Source organism: Microcebus murinus, chromosome 27 (assembly GCF_040939455.1).
Source record: "Microcebus murinus isolate Inina chromosome 27, M.murinus_Inina_mat1.0, whole genome shotgun sequence".
Taxonomy (NCBI): domain Eukaryota; kingdom Metazoa; phylum Chordata; class Mammalia; order Primates; family Cheirogaleidae; genus Microcebus; species Microcebus murinus.
The window spans coordinates 20,285,675-20,301,057 of NC_134130.1; the positions used below are offsets into that span (position 1 = coordinate 20,285,675).

At 62.7% G+C, this 15,383-nt stretch overlaps 4 non-coding genes across 4 annotated transcripts; all 4 read left to right on the forward strand.

Moving 5' to 3' along the window:
* Positions 1–119: 119 nt before the first annotated feature.
* On the forward strand, positions 120–238 carry LOC142864896 (5S ribosomal RNA). The gene has a single exon (XR_012915206.1). It is a non-coding gene; the product is annotated as a 5S ribosomal RNA (ribosomal RNA).
* A 3,781-nt stretch (positions 239–4,019) lies between these two features.
* LOC142864898 (5S ribosomal RNA) lies at positions 4,020–4,138 on the forward strand. The gene has a single exon (XR_012915208.1). It is a non-coding gene; the product is annotated as a 5S ribosomal RNA (ribosomal RNA).
* A 3,770-nt stretch (positions 4,139–7,908) lies between these two features.
* Positions 7,909–8,027, forward strand: LOC142864899 (5S ribosomal RNA). Its single transcript, XR_012915209.1, has one exon. It is a non-coding gene; the product is annotated as a 5S ribosomal RNA (ribosomal RNA).
* A 3,780-nt stretch (positions 8,028–11,807) lies between these two features.
* On the forward strand, positions 11,808–11,926 carry LOC142864900 (5S ribosomal RNA). Its single transcript, XR_012915210.1, has one exon. It is a non-coding gene; the product is annotated as a 5S ribosomal RNA (ribosomal RNA).
* Positions 11,927–15,383: the final 3,457 nt, after the last annotated feature.

The window sequence follows — 15,383 nt, forward strand, 5'->3', positions numbered from 1 at the left end:
AGCCCGCGGGACCCGGCCGGCCCGGCCCGGCCCGGCGCGGGGCCTGGGGCGGGAGGCGGCGGCGGGGAAGCCCAGAGAGGCTCGGCTTCTCGAGCGGGGCAGGGGCGCCCTCCGCCGCCGTCTAGGGCCACACCACCCTGAACGCCCCCGATCTCGTCTGGTCTCGGAAGCTAAGCAGGGTCGGGCCTGGTTAGTACTTGGATGGGAGACCGCCTGGGAATACCGGGTGCCACAGGCTGCTGCTTTTTTTTTTTTTTTTTTTTTTTTTTGCCTCTTGTTCTGTCCCCTTTCTGGGAGCGCGGCGGCGGCCCGGGGTGGGGGTCACCCCCACCCTCAGCGCGCGCGCGGTGCCTGGCGCCCCAGCCCGCACCGTGGGGCCTCCTCTTGTCCCAAGCCGCGACACCGCCGCCACGCGGCAGCATGCGTGGCATCTGGACTGTCAGGTCTCAGACCAAAGGTCTGCTCTGTGGGAACCGACACGCTGGAGGAAACCTTGAGAGTCTGAGAGGGGAGGGAGTTCCAGAAGAAGGCCAGGATGTCATTTTGAGGGAGTATGTGACCAGAACTCGTCCCGTTGCTTTTGGGGTTCTATGGGCTACACGCAGGAATCTTTGGTGGTGGCACCTGATGTTGGGGGATCCGGAGTCACACCCAGACCTGCTCCACAGGCCTCCTTTTACTTTTCTCTTCGGATTCATTATTTTTAAAAAGTGTCTCTTACCTCTAGGATTGCATTTTCTTTTCTCTCTCTTTTCAAGCAGATGATGGGAGTACAAGTATTCAGGTGACATGTGTTGCCCGTGCCGCCCTCCCCCCTGTGTTCTTTTTTTTTTTTTTTTTTTTGAGACAGAGTCTCGTTTTGCTGCCCAGGCTAGAGTGAGTGCCATGGCGTCAGCCTAGCTCACAGCAACCTCAATCTCCGGGCTCAAGCAATCCTGCTGCCTCAGCCTCCCGAGTAGTTGGGACTACAGGCATGCACCACCACGCCCGGCTGTGTTTTTCTATATATATTAGTTGGCCAATTAATTTCTCTCTATTTTTAGTAGAGACGGGGTCTCGCTCTTGCTCAGGCTGGTTTCGAACTCCTGACCTGGAGCAATCCGCCCGCCTCGGCCTCCCAGAGAGCTAGGATTACAGGCGTGAGCCACCGCGCCCGGCCCCCCCTGTGTTCTTATTCATATACCTCTCATGTTGTTCCAGCGTATTGTGGGGGTACCAATGTTAAGGTCGGGTGCCTTGCCCTCTCCAAGCCTCCCCCCTCGGGTCAGAGCTTCAAGTGCGCCCATCCCCCAGTCGGTGCGCACCCACCCCATGCCTAATGGATGTGTATGCCCCTCCCCTCCCCCCACCCGCCCGACACCCACCCGATGAAGGTGATTCCTCTCTGTCCACTTAGGCGTCCATCCGTTCGTACCAATTTGCTGGTGAGCGCGCTCACGTGGTGCTCGTGTGTCCATTCTTGGGATACTTGGCCTACTGGAACGGGTTCCAGCTCTGGCCAGGAGAACACGAGAGGCGCCCTCTCACCGCTGCTCCTCACAGCCGAATGGCACTCCGTGGTGTCCACGTGCCACATTTTATTGATGCACTCCTGGATGGATGGGCACTCGGGTCGCTTCCACGTCTTTGGGATTGTGAATTGTGCCCTAACTGTAACCCTAACCCTTACCCAGCCCGTCTCCTCTGCCCCTGCCTGACGCACTCCTCCCCGGCCAGGCCCGTCACTGTCCTGGGCCCCCGCCTGACCGGCTCCTCCCCGCCCGGCCTGTCACCGTCCTCTGCCCCTGTCTGACACGCTCCTTCCCGCCCGGCCTCTCACCGTCCTCGGCCCCTGCCTGACCGGCTCCTCCGTCGCCTGGGCCTTCCAAGGGCTTGGTGTGGATGCTGCTTCCAGGAAGCCCTCCAGAAACCCGGCAGCAGGGTGGCCGCAGCAGTCTCCAGCAGCCGTCCCTAAGTCGCGTGAGTGCGGGGGACGTGCCCCCGCTGTGCCGCGGGGGCCCAGCCTGGTGTCTTCCCTGAGGCCCTGCGGCTGCCGGCTGGGCTGCCGCTCCCCGCAAGGGGAGAGCCGCGGAGGTGGGGACCGCCTCCTGATGGGGACGTACACGCAGCTCTCCACGTCGGATTCCGGGGCTCTCTGTCCTGCCCGAAGGCCCAGCTGGCCTGCGGGTCCTTAGAGTGGCAAAAACCTCCGAAAACTGAGACTGAGGGTCCGGTGGGTGTCTGCACTTTTGTGCTGGGCACCCCAGGGAGGCCCGGGGGCTGGCTGGACAACGTGGTCTGCTGGGCGGGGGGGGGGGGTGTTGGAGGAGCAACTGATGCCCTTTGCACTTTGGGTAGCAAGAGTCTGAGGTGTCTCTGAGCCCTGTGCCCTGTGGGGGCGGGGCGGGGGGGAGGAGGAGGAGGAGGAGGAGGAGGTGGGAAGGGCGGGGCCTGCAGTCCTGTTCCCGGGGTGGCACGGCAAGTGGCTTCTTCCACAGGCTGCTTGGCCTGGGCTCCCTGCACCTGGGCCTTTGGAGGACCGGCCCTGTGCTTGCCAACACTTCCTGCAGGGACCCAGAGCTGGGAGGTGGCATCTCTCAGCCCTGGGTCGGGCAGAGCCCCAGCGGGCCATGCCCACAACCTCTCTCAGCACCGGTCCCCCAGAAGGCTCCTTTGGGACCAGGATTCTCTTGCGGTGACTCTTTAAGGTCTGGCCCCTGGATGGAGGGGCACCAGGAGTAGAGGAGCAGGAAGGGGAAGGGGGTGGCCATGCGAGGGGACACTTTGAGGCCAAGTCCCAGCTTCAGCCTGATCCTCCTGGGAACCCCGCTCTGAGACAAGGAGCCGGGCTTCGCATTCCCACAGCAGCCAGTCGTGGGCTGAGGACACCTGGGGCGTTGGGAACTCCCTGGCTTCTCCTTGGTTTAACATCTAGAGCTGCTTGTGAATCGCGCCGCCACACACACCCGAGCGCAGGTGTCTTCCGCACAGACTGCGGGCCTCGCTCTTCTGAATGCCGCTAGCTCGCCACCCACCCACGGGTGAACCTGGTCAGGGTGCTTTCTCTCAGGGGCAGACTCTTTTCCGGGCGGGCTACCGGTGTCTCTGTTTGCTCGTTTCTTTCTTCCATTTCGGGAAAGTCTTCCTTGCTGGCTGTGGAAATCTCCTATGCCTTCCCTCGCCTATTCTGTCAGCTTTAAAATTCTCTTTCAGTTGCCACCCTCACAGATGGATTAGGAAACTCTTTCCGGTGCACTCATTAGTGAAATGACCTCCAGGAAGCTGGAATCCAATATCTAATGGCCGATTTTTAGCGAGTCCACACGCCAGGGTGGTCGGGGTCCAATGCAGCCCCGGCCAGGCCCAGGCCCCTTGGACTGGGCCACAGGAGGACACTGAGGAGGGTCCCGGCCCCCACGAAGCGGTGCCGGCAGTTCTCCACGGGCTTGGGCGTTTTCCAGAGGTAGGAGATGGAGGGGACTGATTTCTTCAGCGCCCCCCAAACCACGCCACCCCACCAAACCCATGGGACACATCCCCAGAGAGAGACGCCCCATACACTGGCTGTGCCCCAGCCCTGGCCCGGGGGAATAGGCGGCAGCCCACACACAGGGCGAGGGGGGGGGCGCAGCTGAAAGGGGTTGTGGGGGAGGGCGGCCCCTGGCTGGGGTCAAAGGGCGAGCGTCCCGCGCGTGCGCAGTCAGCGGCAGCGACGCGCTGGGGGTGGGCAGCGGGTAGGTGAAGGAGGCCGGGCGAGGAGACGAGGGGGGCTGGGAGGGCTCCACCTTGGCGAGTCCAGCCGTGGAGGCGCATCTTGTGTGAGTGTGAGTGAGTGTGAGTGTGTGTGTGTGTGTGTAGAGAGAGACAGCCCCCCACCCCGCCCCGCCCCGCCCCGCCCCGCCCATCACCCCGGACCCTGGGAGCCCGCGGGACCAGGCCGGCCCGGCCCGGCCCGGCGCGGGGCCTGGGGCGGGAGGCGGCGGCGGGGAAGCCCAGAGAGGCTCGGCTTCTCGAGCGGGGCAGGGGCGCCCTCCGCCGCCGTCTAGGGCCACACCACCCTGAACGCCCCCGATCTCGTCTGGTCTCGGAAGCTAAGCAGGGTCGGGCCTGGTTAGTACTTGGATGGGAGACCGCCTGGGAATACCGGGTGCCACAGGCTGCTGCTTTTTTTTTTTTTTTTTTTTTTTTTTTGCCTCTTGTTCTGTCCCCTTTCTGGGAGCGCGGCGGCGGCCCGGGGTGGGGGTCACCCCCACCCTCAGCGCGCGCGCGGTGCCTGGCGCCCCAGCCCGCACCGTGGGGCCTCCTCTTGTCCCAAGCCGCGACACCGCCGCCACGCGGCAGCATGCGTGGCATCTGGACTGTCAGGTCTCAGACCAAAGGTCTGCTCTGTGGGAACCGACACGCTGGAGGAAACCTTGAGAGTCTGAGAGGGGAGGGAGTTCCAGAAGAAGGCCAGGATGTCATTTTGAGGGAGTATGTGACCAGAACTCGTCCCGTTGCTTTTGGGGTTCTATGGGCTACACGCAGGAATCTTTGGTGGTGGCACCTGATGTTGGGGGATCCGGAGTCACACCCAGACCTGCTCCACAGGCCTCCTTTTACTTTTCTCTTCGGATTCATTATTTTTAAAAAGTGTCTCTTACCTCTAGGATTGCATTTTCTTTTCTCTCTCTTTTCAAGCAGATGATGGGAGTACAAGTATTCAGGTGACATGTGTTGCCCGTGCCGCCCTCCCCCCTGTGTTCTTTTTTTTTTTTTTTTTTTTGAGACAGAGTCTCGTTTTGCTGCCCAGGCTAGAGTGAGTGCCATGGCGTCAGCCTAGCTCACAGCAACCTCAATCTCCGGGCTCAAGCAATCCTGCTGCCTCAGCCTCCCGAGTAGTTGGGACTACAGGCATGCACCACCACGCCCGGCTGTGTTTTTCTATATATATTAGTTGGCCAATTAATTTCTCTCTATTTTTAGTAGAGACGGGGTCTCGCTCTTGCTCAGGCTGGTTTCGAACTCCTGACCTGGAGCAATCCGCCCGCCTCGGCCTCCCAGAGAGCTAGGATTACAGGCGTGAGCCACCGCGCCCGGCCCCCCCTGTGTTCTTATTCATATACCTCTCATGTTGTTCCAGCGTATTGTGGGGGTACCAATGTTAAGGTCGGGTGCCTTGCCCTCTCCAAGCCTCCCCCCTCGGGTCAGAGCTTCAAGTGCGCCCATCCCCCAGTCGGTGCGCACCCACCCCATGCCTAATGGATGTGTATGCCCCTCCCCTCCCCCCACCCGCCCGACACCCACCCGATGAAGGTGATTCCTCTCTGTCCACTTAGGCGTCCATCCGTTCGTACCAATTTGCTGGTGAGCGCGCTCACGTGGTGCTCGTGTGTCCATTCTTGGGATACTTGGCCTACTGGAACGGGTTCCAGCTCTGGCCAGGAGAACACGAGAGGCGCCCTCTCACCGCTGCTCCTCACAGCCGAATGGCACTCCGTGGTGTCCACGTGCCACATTTTATTGATGCACTCCTGGATGGATGGGCACTCGGGTCGCTTCCACGTCTTTGGGATTGTGAATTGTGCCCTAACTGTAACCCTAACCCTTACCCAGCCCGTCTCCTCTGCCCCTGCCTGACGCACTCCTCCCCGGCCAGGCCCGTCACTGTCCTGGGCCCCCGCCTGACCGGCTCCTCCCCGCCCGGCCTGTCACCGTCCTCTGCCCCTGTCTGACACGCTCCTTCCCGCCCGGCCTCTCACCGTCCTCGGCCCCTGCCTGACCGGCTCCTCCGTCGCCTGGGCCTTCCAAGGGCTTGGTGTGGATGCTGCTTCCAGGAAGCCCTCCAGAAACCCGGCAGCAGGGTGGCCGCAGCAGTCTCCAGCAGCCGTCCCTAAGTCGCGTGAGTGCGGGGGACGTGCCCCCGCTGTGCCGCGGGGGCCCAGCCTGGTGTCTTCCCTGAGGCCCTGCGGCTGCCGGCTGGGCTGCCGCTCCCCGCAAGGGGAGAGCCGCGGAGGTGGGGACCGCCTCCTGATGGGGACGTACACGCAGCTCTCCACGTCGGATTCCGGGGCTCTCTGTCCTGCCCGAAGGCCCAGCTGGCCTGCGGGTCCTTAGAGTGGCAAAAACCTCCGAAAACTGAGACTGAGGGTCCGGTGGGTGTCTGCACTTTTGTGCTGGGCACCCCAGGGAGGCCCGGGGGCTGGCTGGACAACGTGGTCTGCTGGGCGGGGGGGGGGGTGTTGGAGGAGCAACTGATGCCCTTTGCACTTTGGGTAGCAAGAGTCTGAGGTGTCTCTGAGCCCTGTGCCCTGTGGGGGCGGGGCGGGGGGGAGGAGGAGGAGGAGGAGGAGGAGGTGGGAAGGGCCGGGGCCTGCAGTCCTGTTCCCGGGGGTGGCACGGCAAGTGGCTTCTTCCACAGGCTGCTTGGCCTGGGCTCCCTGCACCTGGGCCTTTGGAGGACCGGCCCTGTGCTTGCCAACACTTCCTGCAGGGACCCAGAGCTGGGAGGTGGCATCTCTCAGCCCTGCGTCGGGCAGAGCCCCAGCGGGCCATGCCCACAACCTCTCTCAGCACCGGTCCCCCAGAAGGCTCCTTTGGGACCAGGATTCTCTTGCGGTGACTCTTTAAGGTCTGGCCCCTGGATGGAGGGGCACCAGGAGTAGAGGAGCAGGAAGGGGAAGGGGGTGGCCATGCGAGGGGACACTTTGAGGCCAAGTCCCAGCTTCAGCCTGATCCTCCTGGGAACCCCGCTCTGAGACAAGGAGCCGGGCTTCGCATTCCCACAGCAGCCAGTCGTGGGCTGAGGACACCTGGGGCGTTGGGAACTCCCTGGCTTCTCCTTGGTTTAACGTCTAGAGCTGCTTGGGAATCGCGCCGCCACACACACCCGAGCGCAGGTGTCTTCCGCACAGACTGCGGGCCTCGCTCTTCTGAATGCCGCTAGCTCGCCACCCACCCACGGGTGAACCTGGTCAGGGTGCTTTCTCTCAGGGGCAGACTCTTTTCCGGGCGGGCTACCGGTGTCTCTGTTTGCTCGTTTCTTTCTTCCATTTCGGGAAAGTCTTCCTTGCTGGCTGTGGAAATCTCCTATGCCTTCCCTCGCCTATTCTGTCAGCTTTAAAATTCTCTTTCAGTTGCCACCCTCACAGATGGATTAGGAAACTCTTTCCGGTGCACTCATTAGTGAAATGACCTCCAGGAAGCTGGAATCCAATATCTAATGGCCGATTTTTAGCGAGTCCACACGCCAGGGTGGTCGGGGTCCAATGCAGCCCCGGCCAGGCCCAGGCCCCTTGGACTGGGCCACAGGAGGACACGGAGGAGGGTCCCGGCCCCCACGAAGCGGTGCCGGCAGTTCTCCACGGGCTTGGGCGTTTTCCAGAGGTAGGAGATGGAGGGGACTGATTTCTTCAGCGCCCCCCAAACCACGCCACCCCACCCCACCCATGGGACACATCCCCAGAGAGAGACGCCCCATACACTGGCTGTGCCCCAGCCCTGGCCCGGGGGAATAGGCGGCAGCCCACCCACAGGGCCAGGGGGGGGCGCAGCTGAAAGGGGTTGTGGGGGAGGGCGGCCCCTGGCTGGGGTCAAAGGGCGAGCGTCCCGCGCGTGCGCAGTCAGCGGCAGCGACGCGCTGGGGGTGGGCAGCGGGTAGGTGAAGGAGGCCGGGCGAGGAGACGAGGGGGGCTGGGAGGGCTCCACCTTGGCGAGTCCAGCCGTGGAGGCGCATCTTGTGTGAGTGTGAGTGAGTGTGAGTGTGTGTGTGTGTGTATAGAGAGACAGCCCCCCACCCCGCCCCGCCCCGCCCATCACCCCCGACCCTGGGAGCCCGCGGGACCCGGCCGGCCCGGCCCGGCCCGGCGCGGGGCCTGGGGCGGGAGGCGGCGGCGGGGAAGCCCAGAGAGGCTCGGCTTCTCGAGCGGGGCAGGGGCGCCCTCCGCCGCCGTCTAGGGCCACACCACCCTGAACGCCCCCGATCTCGTCTGGTCTCGGAAGCTAAGCAGGGTCGGGCCTGGTTAGTACTTGGATGGGAGACCGCCTGGGAATACCGGGTGCCACAGGCTGCTGCTTTTTTTTTTTTTTTTTTTTTTTTTTGCCTCTTGTTCTGTCCCCTTTCTGGGAGCGCGGCGGCGGCCCGGGGTGGGGGTCACCCCCACCCTCAGCGCGCGCGCGGTGCCTGGCGCCCCAGCCCGCACCGTGGGGCCTCCTCTTGTCCCAAGCCGCGACACCGCCGCCACGCGGCAGCATGCGTGGCATCTGGACTGTCAGGTCTCAGACCAAAGGTCTGCTCTGTGGGAACCGACACGCTGGAGGAAACCTTGAGAGTCTGAGAGGGGAGGGAGTTCCAGAAGAAGGCCAGGATGTCATTTTGAGGGAGTATGTGACCAGAACTCGTCCCGTTGCTTTTGGGGTTCTATGGGCTACACGCAGGAATCTTTGGTGGTGGCACCTGATGTTGGGGGATCCGGAGTCACACCCAGACCTGCTCCACAGGCCTCCTTTTACTTTTCTCTTCGGATTCATTATTTTTAAAAAGTGTCTCTTACCTCTAGGATTGCATTTTCTTTTCTCTCTCTTTTCAAGCAGATGATGGGAGTACAAGTATTCAGGTGACATGTGTTGCCCGTGCCGCCCTCCCCCCTGTGTTCTTTTTTTTTTTTTTTTTTTTGAGACAGAGTCTCGTTTTGCTGCCCAGGCTAGAGTGAGTGCCATGGCGTCAGCCTAGCTCACAGCAACCTCAATCTCCGGGCTCAAGCAATCCTGCTGCCTCAGCCTCCCGAGTAGTTGGGACTACAGGCATGCACCACCACGCCCGGCTGTGTTTTTCTATATATATTAGTTGGCCAATTAATTTCTCTCTATTTTTAGTAGAGACGGGGTCTCGCTCTTGCTCAGGCTGGTTTCGAACTCCTGACCTGGAGCAATCCGCCCGCCTCGGCCTCCCAGAGAGCTAGGATTACAGGCGTGAGCCACCGCGCCCGGCCCCCCCTGTGTTCTTATTCATATACCTCTCATGTTGTTCCAGCGTATTGTGGGGGTACCAATGTTAAGGTCGGGTGCCTTGCCCTCTCCAAGCCTCCCCCCTCGGGTCAGAGCTTCAAGTGCGCCCATCCCCCAGTCGGTGCGCACCCACCCCATGCCTAATGGATGTGTATGCCCCTCCCCTCCCCCCACCCGCCCGACACCCACCCGATGAAGGTGATTCCTCTCTGTCCACTTAGGCGTCCATCCGTTCGTACCAATTTGCTGGTGAGCGCGCTCACGTGGTGCTCGTGTGTCCATTCTTGGGATACTTGGCCTACTGGAACGGGTTCCAGCTCTGGCCAGGAGAACACGAGAGGCGCCCTCTCACCGCTGCTCCTCACAGCCGAATGGCACTCCGTGGTGTCCACGTGCCACATTTTATTGATGCACTCCTGGATGGATGGGCACTCGGGTCGCTTCCACGTCTTTGGGATTGTGAATTGTGCCCTAACTGTAACCCTAACCCTTACCCAGCCCGTCTCCTCTGCCCCTGCCTGACGCACTCCTCCCCGGCCAGGCCCGTCACTGTCCTGGGCCCCCGCCTGACCGGCTCCTCCCCGCCCGGCCTGTCACCGTCCTCTGCCCCTGTCTGACACGCTCCTTCCCGCCCGGCCTCTCACCGTCCTCGGCCCCTGCCTGACCGGCTCCTCCGTCGCCTGGGCCTTCCAAGGGCTTGGTGTGGATGCTGCTTCCAGGAAGCCCTCCAGAAACCCGGCAGCAGGGTGGCCGCAGCAGTCTCCAGCAGCCGTCCCTAAGTCGCGTGAGTGCGGGGGACGTGCCCCCGCTGTGCCGCGGGGGCCCAGCCTGGTGTCTTCCCTGAGGCCCTGCGGCTGCCGGCTGGGCTGCCGCTCCCCGCAAGGGGAGAGCCGCGGAGGTGGGGACCGCCTCCTGATGGGGACGTACACGCAGCTCTCCACGTCGGATTCCGGGGCTCTCTGTCCTGCCCGAAGGCCCAGCTGGCCTGCGGGTCCTTAGAGTGGCAAAAACCTCCGAAAACTGAGACTGAGGGTCCGGTGGGTGTCTGCACTTTTGTGCTGGGCACCCCAGGGAGGCCCGGGGGCTGGCTGGACAACGTGGTCTGCTGGGCGGGGGGGGGGGTGTTGGAGGAGCAACTGATGCCCTTTGCACTTTGGGTAGCAAGAGTCTGAGGTGTCTCTGAGCCCTGTGCCCTGTGGGGGCGGGGCGGGGGGGAGGAGGAGGAGGAGGAGGAGGAGGTGGGAAGGGCGGGGCCTGCAGTCCTGTTCCCGGGGTGGCACGGCAAGTGGCTTCTTCCACAGGCTGCTTGGCCTGGGCTCCCTGCACCTGGGCCTTTGGAGGACCGGCCCTGTGCTTGCCAACACTTCCTGCAGGGACCCAGAGCTGGGAGGTGGCATCTCTCAGCCCTGGGTCGGGCAGAGCCCCAGCGGGCCATGCCCACAACCTCTCTCAGCACCGGTCCCCCAGAAGGCTCCTTTGGGACCAGGATTCTCTTGCGGTGACTCTTTAAGGTCTGGCCCCTGGATGGAGGGGCACCAGGAGTAGAGGAGCAGGAAGGGGAAGGGGGTGGCCATGCGAGGGGACACTTTGAGGCCAAGTCCCAGCTTCAGCCTGATCCTCCTGGGAACCCCGCTCTGAGACAAGGAGCCGGGCTTCGCATTCCCACAGCAGCCAGTCGTGGGCTGAGGACACCTGGGGCGTTGGGAACTCCCTGGCTTCTCCTTGGTTTAACATCTAGAGCTGCTTGTGAATCGCGCCGCCACACACACCCGAGCGCAGGTGTCTTCCGCACAGACTGCGGGCCTCGCTCTTCTGAATGCCGCTAGCTCGCCACCCACCCACGGGTGAACCTGGTCAGGGTGCTTTCTCTCAGGGGCAGACTCTTTTCCGGGCGGGCTACCGGTGTCTCTGTTTGCTCGTTTCTTTCTTCCATTTCGGGAAAGTCTTCCTTGCTGGCTGTGGAAATCTCCTATGCCTTCCCTCGCCTATTCTGTCAGCTTTAAAATTCTCTTTCAGTTGCCACCCTCACAGATGGATTAGGAAACTCTTTCCGGTGCACTCATTAGTGAAATGACCTCCAGGAAGCTGGAATCCAATATCTAATGGCCGATTTTTAGCGAGTCCACACGCCAGGGTGGTCGGGGTCCAATGCAGCCCCGGCCAGGCCCAGGCCCCTTGGACTGGGCCACAGGAGGACACTGAGGAGGGTCCCGGCCCCCACGAAGCGGTGCCGGCAGTTCTCCACGGGCTTGGGCGTTTTCCAGAGGTAGGAGATGGAGGGGACTGATTTCTTCAGCGCCCCCCAAACCACGCCACCCCACCAAACCCATGGGACACATCCCCAGAGAGAGACGCCCCATACACTGGCTGTGCCCCAGCCCTGGCCCGGGGGAATAGGCGGCAGCCCACACACAGGGCGAGGGGGGGGGCGCAGCTGAAAGGGGTTGTGGGGGAGGGCGGCCCCTGGCTGGGGTCAAAGGGCGAGCGTCCCGCGCGTGCGCAGTCAGCGGCAGCGACGCGCTGGGGGTGGGCAGCGGGTAGGTGAAGGAGGCCGGGCGAGGAGACGAGGGGGGCTGGGAGGGCTCCACCTTGGCGAGTCCAGCCGTGGAGGCGCATCTTGTGTGAGTGTGAGTGAGTGTGAGTGTGTGTGTGTGTGTGTAGAGAGAGACAGCCCCCCACCCCGCCCCGCCCCGCCCCGCCCCGCCCATCACCCCGGACCCTGGGAGCCCGCGGGACCAGGCCGGCCCGGCCCGGCCCGGCGTGGGGCCTGGGGCGGGAGGCGGCGGCGGGGAAGCCCAGAGAGGCTCGGCTTCTCGAGCGGGGCAGGGGCGCCCTCCGCCGCCGTCTAGGGCCACACCACCCTGAACGCCCCCGATCTCGTCTGGTCTCGGAAGCTAAGCAGGGTCGGGCCTGGTTAGTACTTGGATGGGAGACCGCCTGGGAATACCGGGTGCCACAGGCTGCTGCTTTTTTTTTTTTTTTTTTTTTTTTTTTGCCTCTTGTTCTGTCCCCTTTCTGGGAGCGCGGCGGCGGCCCGGGGTGGGGGTCACCCCCACCCTCAGCGCGCGCGCGGTGCCTGGCGCCCCAGCCCGCACCGTGGGGCCTCCTCTTGTCCCAAGCCGCGACACCGCCGCCACGCGGCAGCATGCGTGGCATCTGGACTGTCAGGTCTCAGACCAAAGGTCTGCTCTGTGGGAACCGACACGCTGGAGGAAACCTTGAGAGTCTGAGAGGGGAGGGAGTTCCAGAAGAAGGCCAGGATGTCATTTTGAGGGAGTATGTGACCAGAACTCGTCCCGTTGCTTTTGGGGTTCTATGGGCTACACGCAGGAATCTTTGGTGGTGGCACCTGATGTTGGGGGATCCGGAGTCACACCCAGACCTGCTCCACAGGCCTCCTTTTACTTTTCTCTTCGGATTCATTATTTTTAAAAAGTGTCTCTTACCTCTAGGATTGCATTTTCTTTTCTCTCTCTTTTCAAGCAGATGATGGGAGTACAAGTATTCAGGTGACATGTGTTGCCCGTGCCGCCCTCCCCCCTGTGTTCTTTTTTTTTTTTTTTTTTTTGAGACAGAGTCTCGTTTTGCTGCCCAGGCTAGAGTGAGTGCCATGGCGTCAGCCTAGCTCACAGCAACCTCAATCTCCGGGCTCAAGCAATCCTGCTGCCTCAGCCTCCCGAGTAGTTGGGACTACAGGCATGCACCACCACGCCCGGCTGTGTTTTTCTATATATATTAGTTGGCCAATTAATTTCTCTCTATTTTTAGTAGAGACGGGGTCTCGCTCTTGCTCAGGCTGGTTTCGAACTCCTGACCTGGAGCAATCCGCCCGCCTCGGCCTCCCAGAGAGCTAGGATTACAGGCGTGAGCCACCGCGCCCGGCCCCCCCTGTGTTCTTATTCATATACCTCTCATGTTGTTCCAGCGTATTGTGGGGGTACCAATGTTAAGGTCGGGTGCCTTGCCCTCTCCAAGCCTCCCCCCTCGGGTCAGAGCTTCAAGTGCGCCCATCCCCCAGTCGGTGCGCACCCACCCCATGCCTAATGGATGTGTATGCCCCTCCCCTCCCCCCACCCGCCCGACACCCACCCGATGAAGGTGATTCCTCTCTGTCCACTTAGGCGTCCATCCGTTCGTACCAATTTGCTGGTGAGCGCGCTCACGTGGTGCTCGTGTGTCCATTCTTGGGATACTTGGCCTACTGGAACGGGTTCCAGCTCTGGCCAGGAGAACACGAGAGGCGCCCTCTCACCGCTGCTCCTCACAGCCGAATGGCACTCCGTGGTGTCCACGTGCCACATTTTATTGATGCACTCCTGGATGGATGGGCACTCGGGTCGCTTCCACGTCTTTGGGATTGTGAATTGTGCCCTAACTGTAACCCTAACCCTTACCCAGCCCGTCTCCTCTGCCCCTGCCTGACGCACTCCTCCCCGGCCAGGCCCGTCACTGTCCTGGGCCCCCGCCTGACCGGCTCCTCCCCGCCCGGCCTGTCACCGTCCTCTGCCCCTGTCTGACACGCTCCTTCCCGCCCGGCCTCTCACCGTCCTCGGCCCCTGCCTGACCGGCTCCTCCGTCGCCTGGGCCTTCCAAGGGCTTGGTGTGGATGCTGCTTCCAGGAAGCCCTCCAGAAACCCGGCAGCAGGGTGGCCGCAGCAGTCTCCAGCAGCCGTCCCTAAGTCGCGTGAGTGCGGGGGACGTGCCCCCGCTGTGCCGCGGGGGCCCAGCCTGGTGTCTTCCCTGAGGCCCTGCGGCTGCCGGCTGGGCTGCCGCTCCCCGCAAGGGGAGAGCCGCGGAGGTGGGGACCGCCTCCTGATGGGGACGTACACGCAGCTCTCCACGTCGGATTCCGGGGCTCTCTGTCCTGCCCGAAGGCCCAGCTGGCCTGCGGGTCCTTAGAGTGGCAAAAACCTCCGAAAACTGAGACTGAGGGTCCGGTGGGTGTCTGCACTTTTGTGCTGGGCACCCCAGGGAGGCCCGGGGGCTGGCTGGACAACGTGGTCTGCTGGGCGGGGGGGGGGGGTGTTGGAGGAGCAACTGATGCCCTTTGCACTTTGGGTAGCAAGAGTCTGAGGTGTCTCTGAGCCCTGTGCCCTGTGGGGGCGGGGCGGGGGGGAGGAGGAGGAGGAGGAGGAGGAGGTGGGAAGGGCGGGGCCTGCAGTCCTGTTCCCGGGGTGGCACGGCAAGTGGCTTCTTCCACAGGCTGCTTGGCCTGGGCTCCCTGCACCTGGGCCTTTGGAGGACCGGCCCTGTGCTTGCCAACACTTCCTGCAGGGACCCAGAGCTGGGAGGTGGCATCTCTCAGCCCTGGGTCGGGCAGAGCCCCAGCGGGCCATGCCCACAACCTCTCTCAGCACCGGTCCCCCAGAAGGCTCCTTTGGGACCAGGATTCTCTTGCGGTGACTCTTTAAGGTCTGGCCCCTGGATGGAGGGGCACCAGGAGTAGAGGAGCAGGAAGGGGAAGGGGGTGGCCGTGCGAGGGGACACTTTGAGGCCAAGTCCCAGCTTCAGCCTGATCCTCCTGGGAACCCCGCTCTGAGACAAGGAGCCGGGCTTCGCATTCCCACAGCAGCCAGTCGTGGGCTGAGGACACCTGGGGCGTTGGGAACTCCCTGGCTTCTCCTTGGTTTAACATCTAGAGCTGGTTGTGAATCGCGCCGCCACACACACCCGAGCGCAGGTGTCTTCCGCACAGACTGCGGGCCTCGCTCTTCTGAATGCCGCTAGCTCGCCACCCACCCACGGGTGAACCTGGTCAGGGTGCTTTCTCTCAGGGGCAGACTCTTTTCCGGGCGGGCTACCGGTGTCTCTGTTTGCTCGTTTCTTTCTTCCATTTCGGGAAAGTCTTCCTTGCTGGCTGTGGAAATCTCCTATGCCTTCCCTCGCCTATTCTGTCAGCTTTAAAATTCTCTTTCAGTTGCCACCCTCACAGATGGATTAGGAAACTCTTTCCGGTGCACTCATTAGTGAAATGACCTCCAGGAAGCTGGAATCCAATATCTAATGGCCGATTTTTAGCGAGTCCACACGCCAGGGTGGTCGGGGTCCAATGCAGCCCCGGCCAGGCCCAGGCCCCTTGGACTGGGCCACAGGAGGACACTGAGGAGGGTCCCGGCCCCCACGAAGCGGTGCCGGCAGTTCTCCACGGGCTTGGGCGTTTTCCAGAGGTAGGAGATGGAGGGGACTGATTTCTTCAGCGCCCCCCAAACCACGCCACCCCACCCCACCCATGGGACACATCCCCAGAGAGAGACGCCCCATACACTGGCTGTGCCCCAGCCCTGGCCCGGGGGAATAGGCGGCAGCCCACACACAGGGCGAGGGGGGGGGCGCAGCTGAAAGGGGTTGTGGGGGAGGGCGGCCCCTGGCTGGGGTCAAAGGGCGAGCGTCCCGCGCGTGCGCAGTCAGCGGCAGCGACG